The 19,609-nt window shown below is 42.1% G+C and overlaps 1 pseudogene; it reads left to right on the forward strand.

Annotated features, from left to right (window-relative positions):
* Positions 1–828: 828 nt before the first annotated feature.
* On the forward strand, positions 829–18,198 carry LOC128851695 (protein ELYS-like; annotated as a pseudogene).
* Positions 18,199–19,609: the final 1,411 nt, after the last annotated feature.

Consider the following 19,609-nt stretch of genomic DNA (forward strand, 5'->3'; position numbering starts at 1 on the left):
TAAGTCGCTCACCGGATCCTCTTTCATAGAATCATAGAATCCTTGGGGCAGAAGGGACCTTAAAGATCGCCTAGTTCCAAGCCTCTTGCCATGGGCAGGGACACTGTCCACACTGCAGAGATGTGATAAGAACAGAAAACAGGAAGGAAGAGACTGGGATAAAAAGGATGAGGATTTAACTGTAGGAAACCCCAGTGGTTTCAAGTGCTGTGTTCTGTTTCCATCATAAGGGTGTGGGAAAGCACTTTCTAACTCATGAGCTATGAAAATCCACATTGCTTGCCATGTGGAAATATCTGCGGTGCACTTTTTCTGGAAGAAATTGAAAAGGAAGGTAGTTAAGAACTTAGGGTGTCTTAATGGTGAAAAGAAACATGCCAGAAGTGAGCACGACCTAATTGATGCCTGGTAGCTACTCCAAGACAATTGATAACAAATACTAAATGATGAAACCAAGGGAAAGGAGAAATGGGAACTCATACCTTATTGCTGTGAAACTCTTTAAAAGATGATTTTTCTCCGATCCCACCTTATTAACCTCAATAAATAGACTTGAAGAGAACATATTGTTTTTTCCCTTTATCTTGTCCATACCTCTGTGTCACTTGTTGTTGGTGATCTCATAGACATTAGAAATGCAAAGGATTCTCCTTTTGCTCTGCTGTGAGATCCCAAACTGTCCTGAAAGCCATCTTAGTAAGGAAAAGAGCTACAGGCATTGCAGAGGAGATTTTTTACAGCGTACTGATGGAACTTGTGTCGCTCTCAATAGTGTTTATGGCTGACATGAGTCTCTTTTCCTATTTTTTTCTTTATTTAGAGGGAAGAATGCGAGACGTAAGAGCGCAGGTGACGAGCAGCCTGCTGGAGTTCCCAGAGGGGACTCTTCAGGCCCTTGGGAAAGATGAGGTCACCCAAGGTGCTGTGCTGCGCGGGAAGTTTACTGGAGGTGAGCATTTTCCTTTTACCTTGGTCTTGGAATAAAGCAGTTCTTGCCTGGAGGTTACCTGAAGCACAGGGTCATAGGATCAGGTGTGTCAGGTGGCTGCTGCTAAGATGCACCAGGTTGAGAGAGAAGGAAAAGGCTGTTTTAACCATTAAAAATGCTAGTAGTAAAGGTTAGTGAGGCGAAAGTTTGAAATGACAACAGCCTGCAGCTATCCTGGGCTACAAAAAGAATTTACTTAAAGATGTGGAGTCAGTGAGCCCTCCTCGGTTTATTGTTATATGGAAGGCAGTTTTGTTTTAGGCCGTATTTACTTGTAGCGGCTCAAGCTCTATGCGCATCATAACATCGTGTACAGAAATAGTTCTCGTACAATGTTACAGAGGCAACGCCCCCTGCTTTTTCTTGTGAGTGTGAATGAAAACGGAAGGAAGAGGATAACAGAGTGAAGTGCTGCAGCCATTTTCCCAAAGAATTGAATAGGGTGTAGATGGGTACCCAGTGAGAGTTGCTGAAAGGGGCTGAGCAGGTTAGGAGGTGGACTTGCGAGGTGATCTGAAAGTAGAGCTGTGAGCAGCACGTGCAAATATTTACTCGTGCAGTGCCCATTTGAAGATAATTTCCTGTTGAAGTGCAGATCCCTACCCAGAGCAGGCATGTGTCAAGCAAACTTAATAAACTAGAATTAATTGGTTATATTTGAAGTATGCTTTAAGATTTGTCTTCCCGTACCTCTTGAGATGATTTCTAGCAAAACCAAGCCAAATTTGGAGGAAAGACTATGGATCAATGTATTGTAACCTTTATCCCAGACAATCTAAAGTCTTCAGTGCAGGAATGACAAGTACAAATGCAAAACACTAAGGTTGTCCATTGGGGATTTGAGTGAGTGATTTGAAATAATTCACCTGAATTAGGCAAGTCCGTCTTCCTCTCTTAGGACCTTTTCTTGAAGGAAAGGAGCAGGGACTGTGTTTTTTCACTTGTTTTCTGTCTTTGCTTGGAAACTTGCTTCAGTCAGCTTTCTTTCCTCTTCCAGCGATAGGTGACCTAGCATGGCTGGCACGTGGTCCTCACCTCGAGATAGTGAGCTCGGTGACAGGCCAGAGATTCTCTGAAAACCATTTCAGAGGAGGGCACGAGCAGCCTCCCACTATTCGAGTGGTGAAGGAGTTTTCATGGGAGAAAAGAGCTGGACTGCTGATTGCCGTTGGAAGAAGGAGAGGGAAGTGTTCTCTGCCTGTACGACCTGGAAACAGCAGAAGTGGTTAAAGCAGTTTTTCTTCCCTCAAGGGTACGTACTTTTTGATGAGAGGAACGAAGCTTTTATGCTGTTACGTGGTGCATAACCCAGTCTCAGGAAAAGCTTAGGAGCATCTCTTTGTAGGTGTGTTTTTTCTGTATTACCTTAGCGTGTTATCACTTGAGAGTATCCAGTCGACTGAGCCTCCATGTAAAATCTCGGGCTTATTGGTACCATTCTCTTTAGAATTTTCTGCTAGTAAAATGAGTTTTCTGGGTTTATTGTAGAGCATATAGTTACCTACTTCTCTGCTTCCACAAAAAGGCCTTGAAAAATATCTTTTTTTTTCAGCCGGAGTGAAAAAGCAAGAAAGCCTGTTCTTTGAAGTGTCTGTAAGATACATTTCCCACATGCTTAATTTCTGTCAGAAATGCTGTCTTTAAAAGATCTCAGAGTCCCCTGGTTCTGCTGAAAATGGCTTAGACACATTGGCATCGATCTCAGGCTAGCAAGCAGGTGCCTTCAGAGCAGACGACGTTTTTGTGTGGACTCTGGATAGGAAGAAAGAGCCGTTAGTGACTTCTCTGACAGGTTGTTGTCAGATTGCCTTTCAAGCCACAGCTCTTGAATCTCTGCTGGGTGTGCCTTGTGCTTGTGTAGATGGGGTTCATTGGTGTAATGTTCCTATTTTTTTTCTCTCTTCTGTAACCCGTAACCTCAAAGGATGTGATGTCCCTTTACCTTAATGTAAACAGGAATCAGCGTAAGGGGGTAGAAGATCAAGATGCTCTGGATTTTTATCATCTTAGAAGCTGCAAGTGAGAAATGCTTATTAATCCCTCAGTTTTCCATAAGGTGATAGGGTGGGACTTGCTAGCACACGGGTGGAGTTTTGTTTGTATGTTTGTAAGGCTGCAGTGTCATGGTGAGTAGTGAGGGTTTGTACTGTGGTCAGTTCTAAAGACAGGAGTGGAGTTGGTGCTGCACTGTGTTAGTTTCCCTACCACCTTGATCAGTCTTAGAGTTTTATCTGGAAAGGCAAGCTGCCTGCTGCCATAAGAGTATAATCAAGAAGTAAATTCTGTTTGAATGAAAAATGCCATAACGTTGTTAGGATTGATTTTGTCATTACTATCTCAAGGCTTTAAAAAGCACCTTAGTTTTATGAATGATTTTCTGTGTGGGTATATCTTCTGTGAGCAAGGAAGTTGTGCATTTTGTACCAAGGCTGAGGACAGCCCATGTTTCTTCATTGTGGAGCTTTAATGCTGGAGTCTCCATGTGCTCGTATCACTGCTATAGCAGCCAGTCTTGTCCTGGGTGCGTTGCACGATGTGCCAAGGGCTTTGTCTTCACCTTGTCGTAAAGTTGCATGCAGACTGCTTGGCATGTTAAAGAGGAGTGTGCCCTTCTTCCTTAGCTGGAGTCAGCTTTTTACCTAACGAGCTGCTGTTCTTGTTGCCGTTGTAGTAGCTTGGCTTTTAAAAGCTTTGTTAACACTCCTAAAAGTGCTAGTGTGCATTTAAACCTTCTTTTCCCATTAGCTGCTTGCTACTTTTAGTCTAAATGAGGACCAGTGTAAATTTTCCTAAGCTCGTATCTCCTTTAAACACTTTCCCAAAACGTTCCATTCCCGTGGCCATAGTGCGTCTACCACTACCATGCAACTTGGCCACTGCCTCATCTGGCTTACAGCCACGATTTCCCATCATACCTGTTTGGCAAAGAAGGCACAGCCTGCATCACAGTGCTGGTGGGCTGTGAGCAGCGGGAGAACAAGATGTAGCGATGCCTTTCTTTCTTACTCCAATAAGGATCCTTGCACATAACTGATTTTCTCTGTTTTCTTAGAGCTAATTACCTAAGCAGGAAGGGAAACTGGTGAGCTGTGATGACAGAATGCGCGATCTAAGCTGATGTTAATTCAGGAGGAAATCTAGTAGGAAATTCTAGTAGGAAATCTAGTAAATGAAAGCAGCAACAGATTTTTTGGAGAGTTATTTTTCTTTGTTCATCTAATGGGAAATAATGCTTTGTCTTTAAGTCTCACGATCCTGTGTTTACTTTCTTGTTTCTGATGTGTTAATTCTGACTTCACTTTTGAATAATTTCTGTGTAGCTGCTCAAACACCTTAAATATTAGCTTGTGGTTTCCCTGTAGGTGATTGCTGTGGAACCCATTATTAATCACGGAGGACCCAGTGAGAGCATTCAACACCTACATCAGAGCCTGCAATGCCTCTTTGGCATTGCCGCGGTGGCTACAGACGTCGGTCATCTGTTTCTGGTTGACCTTTGTTTGGACAGTATGTCTTGCAGTCTGAGTGAAGTAGAAGTATTGGGTAAGCGTGCAGTTTTTAAACTTGACTTTGGCAGCAGGGAAATGTGTGTCTTGTAGATAAACAATACGCATCCCTCTTTGAAGACAGCAGTGTGCAGGTATTGGTGACTGCTGATGACAGAGGGCAGTTTGACACCATACAGTTCTGCCCTGATCTAAAAAGGGAGTGGCTTAATCCTAAGGTTAAAAATGCCCCCCTCTTTCCAGTGAGGGGTAGGAATTTTACCATCTGAGTCAGTGCAGCTGCCTGGTGGGAAGTTGTGTCAGAGGTGCCCTGTTCCTCAGGAATGTTCTTCTGCTTCCGTTAGTTGACTCAGGGCAAAGTCTAGGCTTGTTTTCTAAAATAAATCGGACTTACCCAGAATCATGCATTTAGATGCATGGAAACTCTAATTTGTCTCTTCAGATTTCAAACACTCCTGACTATCACAAAAGTAGCTTCAGGAGTTGATGTCGCTTTAAGCAGCTTCATCACGAGACCCAAGCTGGCGATTTACAGAGTCCAAGGAGAAGCAGTCTATCTTTAAGGTCTCAACGAACACAAACCATTCTAGGAAGGTTACACTTTTACCTGATGTTGAAAGACGAGTGAGAATACCAGTCTGATCAGGGAGTTCGTTTGTTCTTTGAATGCCTACAAAATGGAAACAGCAAAAAAAAGTCTTGCTTAAAAGGGTATTTTTCCTGGGACGGTGGAATGAGATTATAGGTGTTGCCACATCAGTGTTTAAAATGCAACCTAAATTGCATAACACGTTCATGTCTGGTTTTGTGTGCGTAGATCTCAGATTTGTCACTACTACATTTGCTGATGAAGTTCCACCAAGACGAGAAACTGCCACCAGAGAAGGGAGACATCTCTGCTTTCGATTGCCAAGCCCGTCAGGAACACCAATATCGACGCTGGCCTACATCAGCAGAAGCAATCAGCTGGTTGTGGGGTTTTCACACGGCTGCCTCTCACTGTGGAATATGAAAACGTTGAAGAGGGAGTAAGTAGGCTGAAGTGTGTTAACAGTGTGTTTTTGTTGATAATATTCTTTAAAGTGTCTGGGATGAAACTAATGGGACGGGGAAAGTCAATAGCTGATCTGTGCCCGTAAATAAATTCTTTCCTGCACTTCTGCCTTGACCGAAACAGGAGATTGACCCACTCCAAGGCAAAGATGCACGTGCATGAAATTTGCCTGGAACACTGGGAGATGGGAGTAAGGGACGTGTAAAGCTCTAAGCAGAAGGAAAATGAGAGGTGATTTTAAATCTGCCGAAGAGCAATCTCACTTGAAGTATTTGACCAAATTCAGACAGGGGTTCGCTCCCACAAATCTGCAGTGTTTCACCGGAAGCTATTGGATGGCTAAATAGAGAGTGAAGGAATAATTAGGTGGCAAGAATAGGTTGTGAAGGTGCCAGTAAGGTTCAGAAGTCTGGAAGAAAAATGCTTCACATAGTTCAAGTAAAGAAAGAAGAAGGTACTTCTCTTTGGTGCTCCCTCTTTCTTTACTTGAACTATGTAAAGCATTTTAAATGTGTTCAGGAAGCATGCTGCCTTCTCAGTTCAATGTGAAAGTAGGCTACAACAGCAGGAACGTTCTTTTGCCTGGCAGCTGAAGCAATCATGTATGTTCCTCCTCATCAGCCAGAGGAGGACACAAGTCCAGATTATATCATTTCATGGGCAGTAATTTTGTTGTTCCTTGACTGCTGCATAAAGCAGAGTGTCTCCCTTGACTCGCTTCTTTGAGATGGAAGTATGACCTTCTGCACTTTGAGGATAAGCACGTCGGGTGCTCTTTCTCAGATGATGCTTCTAGCCTCCTACAAACTGCTACGGCCAGTACACTCACCTTTTTTCTTCTTTTTTTCCCTCCCTCTTTTCTTAAACCTGTAGACAACACTGTCGACTTGGAGGAAGGAGGATTCCTATCTATGCTGTTACTTTTCAAGAGCCGGAGAATGATCCTAGCAATTGTTGCTACTTGTGGGCTGTTAAGTCTACCCAAGAAAGGTGAATTTCAAAGTGCAATAAGCCACTGACATTTTTTTTCAGTACATTTATTCACATTCAGTTGATACATGTATCTTTGTTTTGTTTATTTAGCTCTGCAGGAGATTCAGCTGCAGAAGGTGTTAAGCTTATAATGCGATTTTGTGTACAGGATTTTACAGAAGCGAGGAGGGACCTACTAGTTCCTACCTTCTGAAGAAGGCAAAACAACACTAGGCTATAATTTTGCGCTTGCATTTGGAAAAGATTTCCTTTGTTTCTTGAGGACTGCTTCGTGGTTGGTTTGATTTTCCCACGGCAGTTTTAAAACAGCATTACTAGTAGTTGAGGCTGCTGATGTGGGACACTAAAGGTGTCCATAGAACAGCTGCCCCTAGTGGAAGGAGGCGAGCGTGTAGCTGATTCCCCTGTGCAAGCTTCAGTTGTCTTTGGAGCCTTCAGGAGCCTTTTCAGCTCACCTGGCTGAGAGCCATCACTGCTCAGTAGAAAAGTCAACATTTTCTGATGGGCTAATGAATCAAATCAGCATGTGGAAGGATCCAGTGTAGGCAAGAGGGACTGGAACTTTGGTGACAAGGGCAGGGGAGAAAGACCTCTCTCTCTCTGTGTCAGCAAGCTATTTAAGCAGCTCGGCTGGTCCTAGAGTGGAATCTTCTGAGCTATGACTTAAAGCCATTTTGATTAAGTACTCTTCACTGTGAAGAACTATTTCTGACAATTTTTAGCCTGTCCAACACAGGAGAGCTTTGTAATGGTATGGTTAGCATTTGCCCCTGAAGCTGTTAGTGTCAAATTTCCTCCTCTATGGTTTAGCGTCTAAAGGTGACCAGGCATCCTGTTTTGGGAAGTGGTGTTTTTCTGGTCAGGAAGAGCGTACTTTTAAGAGCACTTCAGTCTAATACAATTATAAGGAGGACTGTAAAGCAGCGTTGTAATCACATTTCATCATTTATACCTCTTTCAGCAAAGGCGATGTTTTGAGTCTACACCTGTTGCAGTTAACATTTGGTGATCGAAAACGTTTGGCATCCGGACAAGTCATGTATGAGGTAAGGGGAGCGCGCGTGTGAGAAGGGGAAAACTCTTAAGTTTCTCTAAGTGAGTACCAGTGAAGTTGTCAGGGGATAATGTTTACCATCAAAAGCCAGAGCAGCCTTAAAAAACCAAAAATCCTTTGCTGAGCCTTCCTGGGCATGGTCTTTGTGCATCCTTTTTGAAAACAAGTCGTACAGTTTTATACTGCCGCACTGTGTGTTCCAACTGGATGCATCTGCAAAGAGCCTGTGTACCTTAAATTCCTGAAGAGGAAGCAGCTTTTACAAGAAAAATGATTCTGGATTTGAAGACCGAATTAATGGCATGTGGGAAAAAAAGACAGGGCTTTGAAGGGTTTTAACCAAACTGCAGTTTAACCAAACTGCAGACTTGAAGAAGTTTCTGTCTCTTTCCCCTTCCTAAAATGGGGTCATATAAAGGTATCCCTTTACTCTTATCTGATCTTTGGGATTATGTTCTTGGATTTCTGTGGAGCTCTGTCTATTTGCCATCAGAACTAAGTGCATGGGAAGTGTATACAATACAATATGCATCTTATATTAGATAGACACATTCTTTCCTATTGAGGTCAAACGTGTGTTTTTATCTCAAAATGACCTTTTCTCTTGTCTTTTCTTTTCCCCAGGGTTTGAAACACTGTACAGAAAGGTTCAGTTTAGATCTGGCGAGTGGAAATCTTCCCTGGGGAAGGCAAAATAGCAATATTGAATTACTTAGATGTCAGACCATCGAAGACTTCTATGACGATGTTGACAAAGAGGATAACGGTAACGAAGGTTTGTTCTGATGTCCGTGTCATCTAAGTAATGAATGCTGGTCTGTACCCACAGTCTACAAGTCTTAAATATCTGTATAGACTGGCTTCTTGTGTTTATCTAAAAAAAAAATAATAAAAAATATAGGGTGCTTAAATTAGGTGGGACTTCATTCAGGAAAATAAAAGGGGTTATTCTATGCTTGCTGACATGCTATAGCAATGTACGGCGGGGTCATCGGTTGTTTTCTTCCTTCAGCTGTCTTCTTTGACCAATAAGCCCGTTTTCTCCATTGTTCGGCAATGTTACCTGTATCTTTCACTCCCGGTTCCAACCTCTATCTGCATCCACATCCAGCTGGCGGCTGGTCACAAGCGGTGTTCCCCAGGGCTCAGTACCAGGGCTGGTTCAGTTTAATATCTGTAACAATGATATGGATGCGGGGATTGGATGCACCTTCAGTCAGTTTGCAGGTGGCACTAAGTTGGGCGGGATTGTTGATCTGCTGGATCTGTTCAAATCTTTACTGTAATTACTTGTTTGTTGAATTGGGGGGTTTTATGCTGATTTTGAGTGATAACATCGTTGTTTCATTCTGAATCTGCTGAAAAGGAGCCATTCTTAAAAGATGTAACTGAGTCCAATCCGGCAATTAATAACGCCAGCTGAGTGATACAAGTGTATCCAATAATTATTTGTATGTTCTTTCTGAAAGAAGCCAGGTCTGTGCTCCTAGCATATGGGGTTTTTTTCCTGAACTCTTCGTCTAGCTAAAGGTCTTGGTCTACTCTTCGTGTATGGAAAACTTAATTTGAGACTAGTTGTGTGCTTGATTTGGCATGGAATTTGTTGTATTTTCTACTAGTAAAGAGACAATGTCTTGTCTTTTGCAGTAACATCTCCTTACACCAGCATCTCAATCTTTTGTTGGCAAGTGAACACACACGGTCAGGAAAAAACAGCTGCTTATTTGGGCGTGTTTGACATCAATCGCTGGTACGATGCTGAAATGCCGGATTCAATAAGGTAGAGTTTTATTAAGCTGTTTTCACTGTCCTTACAAATAATTCATATAACTGCTGGCTTTTAGCTTATGTGCTTGTTTTCTTTAAGGCCAGAAAAATTCCTTCTTGATTGCCCTTATTTTGCCTTGTGGACATTGGAGAAGGTAACAAGCACAGTTTCCTCCAGAACCCATTTTGGATGTTCTGGTCCACGGGACGAGTCTAACCTGGGGAGCGCCTCCTTCGTACCTACCACCCGACCAGATTCTAAATGCGAGCGGCTATAATTTTGGTATGTATTTCACTGCTTTTAATAGTGAGAAGATTAAATTGAGCTCAGATGCCATTTTTTGGTTCTCTCACTCAATGTTCTCACTCAAAACGCAAACCAAACCAGAACATCCGAAGCCCCACAAACCCAGCCTTGATGATGTGGTACTACCGAGACGTTTAACATTGTGAATCGTATCTGGTGTATCTGTGATTCTGTGATTCTGTGGTGGTGCACTGTGTTTTGGGTTTTGGTGCTTTTGTAATGTAGCCTGTGAAGCGGTGATGGTCATAAAATGACTTTGAACTGAAGCTCAAAGCGCAGCACCTCGGTAGCACTAGAGATAAGATTTCTGTGCACAGCAGGTTTTTTTTTTTAAAACAAACTTGTAAGTGATCTGATGAAGACAATGGGTAGTCAGTTCTATCTTTCCAGTTACTGCTGTTTGAAAAATGTAAAATAATCATGACATAACTCCGAGAGTCTGGAAAGTTGTCCAACGCTCATTGTTTCTGCAGATGGAGTGTGCTTGCTGAGCTCTGGAGTCGTCCATGTGACTTGCACCGGTCTCCGGGTGGAGGTGAGCTTTTCCTGTCTCCTTCTTGAGAATGCTTAAAGAGGTGTCCCTTGGCTCAGTTTCTTCTGTTGCACTGCTTTTGGTGTCCGAGAACATTTTCTGCTCATTTTCTGCTCATCTCCACTCATAATTGTGATGGTATCCTGCCAGTTTTGTGCAAATAGTAATGTTTTAGGCCCACTGTGGAGACTGTAAAGCTGTCATTGTCTCCAGCGGAAGTCTGGTCAGGGACTGACTGTCTAGGAGGAAATAGAGCAGTGCTGGAGGAGCAAGAGCAGAACTCTTGAGGAAGTCGAGGTAAGCTGCTACACCTTCATTACCCATCTGTTGGACTACCTGCGCAGTCATGAGGTAGGGCTTGGATCCCTGATTAACTTGAAAAAGGAGGGCAGAACGGAGAAAAAGAAAAATGATGGAAATGTTTGAGAAGACAGGGATTTCAGATTTGTGGAAGTGTGTTAGGGCAAATAACAGTTCTGCCCGGTGTGGTAGCTAAAAATAAATTCCTTGGCAAGTTGGCCTAGTCCCCACGCTGTTTATTTTGCAAGCCTGATGCAGACTCTTAAGATTCCAAACAGACGTTTTGGTATCAGCTCCATCTCGGGAATAACTTGGGAAATGAAGACTTGCTTTAGTTTCTCTTTGCTGAATTGGGATGATATCGTTCAGAAATTTGTAGTGTTGATGGCTCAGATGTTGAAAGTATGGAATGTTCTCATTTCATTTTGTCTGTTCTGCTTAGGAGGAGCAGTTAGAGGCAATATTGTCTGCGGCTGTCCAAACGGGTTCTTTAGAACTCCTGACTGGATGCATTAAACATTGGACATCTGAAAGTAAGACTAGTAAGGCTGCTTTTCGGGTTTGTCTTTTTTCAGTTTGAAACTGTTGATTCATTTCTTTTTTTGTTCTCTTCTTTTAAAGAGCAGCCGAATTCTGCAGCAAAGTTACAGTTTATCCGTGACTGTGCTTGGAAGAAAGTTGTCTACACCAAAGATGAATTTGACCACATATGTGAGTACTAGTGTAGTCATTCTGCAAATGCAAAATCATTCTTTCTGTCTGAGCTTATTCAGTAACCTGCTGGTATGTGGTATTGCTCGCGTGTACCTTGAAACTCTGAAATTGCTCTGTTGGGTGATGATTTAATATCTCTTCTTGAAAAGGTGTTCCACTGTTTGATGGCTCAAGCCGCTTCCTTGATCCAGAAAAGCGACAGTCTCTTCAGCACTGCCAGGATCTCTTGGACAACCTTAGCAGAGTCTTAAGCTGTTTTCAAAGAGAACCACAAGAACTTACTGATAAAGGTCTGTCTGTTAGCATTACTAAGTCTTTGGTATGTTTTAGTAAGATTAGGAATCACGCTGGGGTTATAATTGTGGAAACATGAGCTTTGGTTGTTGTTGCTGGTTGGAAGACAGCCTTAGCTAGGACAAGGGGCTTAAACCTGAGAAGTTGTAACAACCACTTAATAGTCATTGTGGTCAGGGGCGGGGGGGGGGGGGGGGGCGCGTTTCTTCAAATTGGAAAGTGATAGAGGGTGAAAAAGGCAAAGATGGAAAGTTCTACCATGTTGCTTTTATACTTTCTATTTAGCATGATGAAAGGAGTTTTGTAAAAATGAACGGAATTGCCTAAGAAAAATCATCTTATGCCTTTTTTTTTTTTCAGACGTGAGAAATCAACAGGTGCTGGCTAACAACTTTTCTATGTATGCGCGAATGGTCCTCTGGTTCTGTCAATCTGGTCTCCTTCCAGAGGGTTCAGGTGAGCATGAACCATAATGCCTTGGTAACAAGGAGACTATCCAGCAAGGGATGCCTCTGAACACATTCTTGGCCGTGATCGTGTAAATGTTTTGTCAATGACAAGTCGTGCTGGTTCAGGGAGCCACACGTATGCTGAAGTTCTCTTGGTGAGACTGAGTTTTTACCAGCTTTTCAAATGCAGTGTAGAATGATGGAAGGAGTTTCTTGCCTGAATGTTTCTTAGAATTAGCAGTAAGCCTCTGACTTCAAGGAGTTGCTTATGTCCACAGCTTCAAATCCTTGGGATTTTAAAGAAATGACTCTTAAACAACAAAGACTGGGCATTGTTTGTTACAGTCACAGCATGACCTGCGTGTTTGGAACTTTTTATGTATTGCTCGAGGAAAAAGCACACCCTGGAAACACTTGTTTATTTGGATGGAATATAAATCCTATTGTCAGCCTCAATTGTCTTACACATGTTCACATGAGACAGTTAGAAAAACATTCCATTTGAGAATTGGGATTTTTTGCTAGTGAGCAAACTTCAGCTTACGCTTCATGTTTTGAATGCTACACTGAGTGTAAACTTGAAACGGTACTTGAGACAATACGGAATTGAGTCTTGTGTCTCGCATCTCTGGTAGCAAAGGCAGAAACAGGACTGGCTTCTTTCAGAGTTGGAGGCTTCTTGGTGCTTAGCTTGTATGATCTTTCATCTTTTTTAGTCAGCATTTTTAGCTTAAAAATGTGATATTTCCTCTTTAACTTGCTTTTACTTTATTGCCTGCAGACGGGACGACGCATTTGTCTACCCCTTCCTACCACTATCCTCTGCTCCAGACCCACTATACCGGTGAGCGGCAGCGACTGCAGCATTTGTCAAGGTAAGCCTACAGTTCTGGCACACTTCCACTGCAGATCCAGAAGTGGAAGTGAATGGCTTTTATGTCAAAACTTGTACTTGCTGTGCTTAATGCATTTGCCGGCGATACTCTTGACGTGGGTGATGCTTGGCTGGTGTCGAACACCGAGGTTACTTTCCTGTTGAACTGTTCACATCTACCTCTGCTTAGTGCCATTTTTTGGGCATCATCGTTGTTTCATAGTGTACTTCATTGGTTGGCTGGTCTGCATAACTCGTTACCCCGAGAAAGATCCTGTGATTAGGACAGGATCATTCATCTCCAGTTCAGCAAAGCACGGTGTTCACAGAACAACCGTGTTGGACATGGAAAAAGGCATGTTAAAATAAGAAATCCTCTCTTTTATTGACTAGTGGTAGATGGCAATAGTTGCTTTGGCCTAAATGCCCTCCTCACAAGTCCATGTCTGTACTTTAGTAAGACAGTCAGAGTTACACGTGGCCGGCACCCCTAGCACTCTCCTGGCTAGTGGGTAGAAGTTACTTCCTAATGTAAACCCTCTTTCCTGGAGTAGCTTACTAGCACATAGCTGATATATGCCTTGGGTTAGATGACAATAGGTTTTCCTCTGGAAATCGTACAGTAAACTCTATAAAGACCTAAGGAAGCTTAGGCTCTGGCACTGTGAAGAAAATGCAGCCAGATGAGTTTTGGTGGAAGCCGCAGGGTATTAGAGATTGACTTGAAAGTTCGTCTTACTGAGCTTACTTCTCGAGTAGCTTAGATACAGGCTGGTGTGTTCCTTTCATGCGCATTTCAAGTCATAATCCTGTCTTTGTATGTTTGGTACTTTCTTTGAGTCGTGGGAGCTTTCTGGTTTTGTTTGGACTGGAGGAAATCTGTTGCACTGAGGGGCTGGAGTTAGTGTTTTCTTCTGTCCAAATCCTTGCTACCTTTTGTTCCAGAGGAAAATGTAATTCTGACTGCCTCATGATCGATGGCATAGTTTCCTACGTAGGAGACCAACTTGAGAAATTGTGGAAGAAAGAGAAAGGAGGGACAGGGAAATATCCCCCTCCCAGTTTACATGTGAGTGCCATGTTCACTGAAAACACCACCATCCCTGGCCCCACCCAACCCCACCCAAAAGCCAACGATTTAGGAACAACTGGTGTGCTTACAAAACTTTTAATTTTTCCTTTCAGGCACTGCTGGATCTTTATTTATTGGAAAGTACAGAAGAACCCTACAAACACGCGATTGTATCCTTTCTGGTTATTTTAAATGCACCTCCAGTATATGCACACAAATGTTCTTAAATGTTTGTCACCTATGTGCTTAAGAAGGGATTTTAATTTACTCTTCAAACACAATGCTATGAAATGAAAACATTTAGTTTAGAATTCAGTCATAGACAGAAGCTTTGTTTTATTTTTTTTGTGCTGTGGATTTCTTATGATTTTTTCTTTTTTCAATGTTTTGCTGCCAGGTCTTTTCTCCTATGAGAGAATGGGTTTACTGAGAAATGTGAACGGCAAAAAGCCCCATCAGTTTTTTTCTCAAAATTTACACACAGCTTTTAATTTTTAGAGCACCCGTACCTGTAGCAAATGGCTTCTCACTAGAATGACGCACTGAAACCTGCTGCTTCCGAGCAGAAGAGTTTCTAACAGTGGCTTAGAGTAGATGAGTTTTGCTGAAATCATCTCTTTTCCAGCACAGCCAGCATTGCTGGCTTTTGTTCTGTTGAAAGTGCAGGCACACAGAATAATAAAAAGAGAGAAGAGGGAAGTCATTGGACAGACACTTAATTTTTGAGCTTCTGAAATAGCCAGAATTGCTCTTCTGGTTTGTTACCTGACCCAGGAGGGGAGCCTAGAGAGAAGGGGCTTTGAAAACAGTGGGAGCCCAGATCTATCTTAGAACATGTCCCTAAAAACAGGGGGTCCGGAAGTGGCATTCCCAGTGGTGGATCTGCATGCTGGTTTAGATCCAGTTTTAATCATTCAGAGCAAAGTTGTATTGTGAGGACCCCATCAATTACATTGTTTTACATCCTCTGGAAACGAGGAAGAAAACCGAGGGTAGAATTTGTTTGCTTTAGTGATTAAGCACTGGCTGTTCTGAATGTCTAGCAGGTAGCTCCGCTGACGGTAGAGGGAGCCTGAGTTTATAACAGAAGTATTTAAATATCTAAAGCTAAAGTTTTTGGATGCCTTACAAATATCAAAGTATCTTTCTTTCTGGTTACTTCCTCAGAATAGAGTTTTGTGCTTAGGACCTGGCTGTCTCCAGGTTAAAATAGCTTAAAATGGCAAGACGAAGACGTTAGTGTTTTCTGATTCCTACCGCTTCTATATTATTTCATTATTTTTTTCTAAATGTAATGAGATAATTTGTTGGTCTTGCAGATTTGTTAGCCTTAATTCTATATTTAATATCAGACCATTTACTTACTGCTGGATGTCTTTCAGCGCTTTCCAAAGCAAATTGAAAATATAGTCCAGTCCTTCGCCACCACCTTCTCTCTCCCTCAGGGCCTTGTAGCCCTGATTAAAGGATTTTGGTTTCTCGATCACCATGATTATGAAGTAAGTATGTCACTGTTCCGTTGGACGTACCTTACCGTGCAAGGCTGTCCCCTATAAAATCATTTCCAGAAATTGCTGCTTAGCCGATAACAGGTACTGAAGCACAATAGGCTTTTTTCATAGTCCTGCTGCGACAACTGCAGCAGTTAGTTATGATTTAAGATTCTGTTTTAATTACTTGCACAGGTAATTGATAAAACTTTTTATTTGTAATGCACTTATGAAAAGTGCCATTTGTGTACAGAGATTCCATTATCCTAGGAAAGAGTGAATTACTCCTTTTAAAACACTCCCTTTGTTCTGTATGGCCAACTGAATAGGTTTTCTGCAAATACCTAAGGGATCTTCTTTACATGTCCTGTATCAGCTATGTCATTAGTAACTCATGTAAGCTTTTTCAACAGACGTTCGCCCTTATTTTAAGAAACTTTTGAATATTTGTGTTGCGAGAGTCTATGTATTTATCTTAAGAAGCCCCGTCTTCAACTTTTACAGAAATCACTGGCCCACCTCTGCCATCAAGAAACAACGCAGGTAGCACCGTGGCTGCAGCTGCGAATTATTCAGTCCCTCGCTTGCCAAGGACAGCATAGGCAAGCCCTCCAATACCTACCGTGTATGAAGCCATCACTGTCAACATGTAGCAAAGTGCGGCTTTACCTCGGTGTGTTGTTGTCTAATAGGTAAGGAAATATATCCCACCGTTATGACATTCAAATATTGCAAAAAGTGGAGAACAAATAATTTAACTCACAATCCCCTAAATTTCCTTTAAACTTGGAACACAACAGTTTTGGGGCATCTCTTTGGTTACACTCTTACTATACCTTTACCTATCAAAAAAATGAATTACAGGTGCATGGTGGAGGCCTGGGCTCTTTTGCAGCAACACGTCACAGACTCAAACAGAGCAGAGCTCTTGGAACACGTGTACAAAAGCTGCCATGAGATGGGACTGGTGGAAGAATTACTGCAGCTTCCTTTCACCAACACTGAACTAGTAAGTGTGGACAGAAAAAATCTTCCTCATCTCTTTGAAAAAAGAAGAGGCAGAATCACAACGGGTTTTTGAAATGTCTTATTTCTCATAGGAGTGCTTGAAGTCCTTTTTAAGGACCAGGGCTTGTATTGCAAGCAACAAAGTTCTTCCAGTCAGCACACGAAAGAGTGCATATTATTGGCCAGCAGTCCTGCAGAATCAATCAACGAAGGTTAACCTCAAGGCAAGTGTAAAAGTTGTCCAGTGCGCATGGTTCTGTTAGGTGTTACTAACCGGTTTGGATAGTCCTCAGTAAAGATCATGCTTTGGTTTTATACCATTCTTGGAACTATTAGGAATAAGTTTCTACACTTCCAGTTACAGCCGAGCCTCCAAGTTTAGCAATAACCTTCCCCACGCCAAAGCTGCTCTGTGAAGTTATAATTTGTTAGAGACCATTGTTGACTCCGCTCGAAGTAATTTGTTTCCATCTGAGGAATAAACAGATAGTTTTTCTATCAGCCAATCTTATCATTCAGTTACTCAGATACATAGGTTAGGCAGGATTTAGATTATTCTATCCGTGGAACGAAGAGTATGTTGTACGTCATCGCTAGTACCTTGCACGCAACTCTATTTTCTAGCTGAGAGCAGTCAGGATGCCAGTCCACGGGTAAAATATGCATGGTGGGTGGTTTGGATTTTTTTAATTTCCTCAAGGTGTAGTGTGTTCTGCAATTCCACAACTTTCATTTCACCACTTTTATGATGGAAATCTGTATCTATCTTCCGAAAATAGTCAGATTAAATTTGGTGTTACGTGAACCTTTGTTATGGATCTGTGAAGCATTTGTGGTTTTCCGGAACCATAGTTTTCCAATGAATCAAACTTGTAAGGTGGTTTTGGAATTTTTAGGTCCTGCATTTGAAAACTTTCATCCAGCCAGGTGTGTGTGGGCAGGTTTTTTTTTCCCTTGAGTTAATAATCACATCATTTTGTCTAACGCCATTTGCAGTTCTCTGTATATTCAGACATCTTAGGCATTCCTGTTTCAGGAAAAAAACAAGGGAAAGCCTGCTATCTTGCAAGGCATTTGAAAGCTGCAGGTGATAAGAGGTGTATCAGAATAAGGTCCTGCAGAGCGCCAGACTTGTTTTAACTTAGAGCTGTAGGTACTGTTATTGTTCCAGTCTTGCTTTGATTGTGCTAAAAGCACGAGGTGAAAGTGGGGTGAGCTGAGGGGCAGATCTGGAGAGTAAGCTTCTTCGCGAACTAGAAATAGCACAGGTAGTTCTGTGCAATGAACTTCTTGTAATTAGTTTTTGCTTCATGCTTTTCATTCATCAGAACGATGGTGATCCTCAGACTCGAGAGGGAAAAGCTCCACAAAATTCTGGCAAAGTCCTCCCTGGTATCCAAAGAAAGCTGTCGGTGGCGAAATTCAAGCCGTATGAATTCCTTACATCTTCCTTTAAACAAGGTAATGCTTAGGGGGTGGAATGTAATGGAAAACTAGCCATCACTTGGATGACACAAGGCTGATACTTTTTTCTCCCCTCTTCCTTTACAGTCTCAACACCAAAGCTGCAACCAACCAGAGTAAAAGCAGCCAAAGTAATTCCACATAGCAGAGCAACTGTTATATATAAGATATTGTCCGCATTGGAGACACACAGATAGGAAGGAAAAAGAAAACTGGTTTATCACAGTATGATAGGTAAGCAGCCTTTCAGCAAAGGTTAGTCTTGAGCTACATGTTTAGAGAAAGAAAAATCCATTTGAACTGTGTTAGTGTTTTGAGGGAAGGGGCAGCAGGATAAAACTCTGTTTGGCTTTTTGGCACGTACAATACGTAACATTTAAGAATCAATACATCATATAATCTTATTCATGCAAATAGATGTATTTACATTATGGTAAATATATTTACAGAATTTAAGACAGATGAAACTAAAACTATGATTCCCATCAAGCTGTTGCCGTACAGATTCTTTTGACAGACTTGATTGTGTGACCAAATAGGAACCTTTGACTACTTCCAGCCCAGTTTCTGCCTCATTTCTACTCGTTGTTCTTAAAACCAGGCAGAACTATGAAGAGCCAAAACATGATGATTTTCCTACAGGTGGTATGGTCAAATAAAGTTGAATTCTGATATGCTTGGACTTCAGGGGGATGAAAGTCTGTTGTGTTTTCCTTTGAATTCCAGAGCTCCAGAACCACCAGCCAAGAGACGTCCTCCCCGAATGTGGAGTTCTGTAATCCATTTCTTATCACACCAGCTACAAAATGTTCGTGACGAGGTCTGACACGGAGTAGAGTTTTAGAATTAATAAAAATGTTGTTTCTCCTACGTGTGCGTGCCTGTGTCTATGTTTTCTGTGCTTTCCAAGTGTTCCGCAACACTGCCAGTCACGGTCAGGCTGACAAACCCTGCTCTTTGTGCTCTCTCTTCTCTCCTTTTCTAGTACAGCTCAGCGTAGGCATGTTAAAGAGGAGTGTGCCCTTCTTCCTTAGCTGGAGTCAGCTTTTTACCTAACGAGCTGCTGTTCTTGTTGCCGTTGTAGTAGCTTGACTTTTAAAAAGCTTTGTTAACACTCCTAAAAGTGCTAGTGTGCATTTAAACCTTCTTTTCCCATTAGCTTCTTGCTACTTGTAGTCTAAATGAGGAGCAGTGTAAATTTTCCTAAGCTCGTATCTCCTTTAAACACTTTCCCAAAACGTTCCATTCCCGTGGCCATAGTGCGTCTACCACTACCATGCAACTTGGCCACTGCCTCATCTGGCTTACAGCCACGATTTCCCATCATACCTGTTTGGCAAAGAAGGCACAGCCTGCATCACAGTGCTGGTGGGCTGTGGGCAGCGGGAGAACAAGATGTAGGAATGCCTTTCTTTCTTACTCCAATAAGGATCCTTGCACATAACTGATTTTCTCTGTTTTCTTAGAGCTAATTACCTAAGCAGGAAGGGAAACTGGTGAGCTGTGATAACAGAATGTGCCATCTAAGCTGATGTTAATTCAGTTAAAACCTGTAGGAAATCTAGTAAATGAAAGCAGCAACAGATTTTTTTGAGAGTTATTTTTCTTTGTTCATCTAATGGGAAATAATGCTTTTTTTGTCTTTAAGTCTCACGATCCTGTGTTTACTTTCTTGTTTCTGATGTGTTAATTCTGACTTCACTTTTGAATAATTTCTGTGTAGCTGCTCAAACACCTTAAATA

The sequence above is a fragment of the Cuculus canorus genome, chromosome 3 (genome assembly GCF_017976375.1).
Source record: "Cuculus canorus isolate bCucCan1 chromosome 3, bCucCan1.pri, whole genome shotgun sequence".
In the NCBI taxonomy this organism is placed as follows: Eukaryota; Metazoa; Chordata; class Aves; order Cuculiformes; family Cuculidae; genus Cuculus; species Cuculus canorus.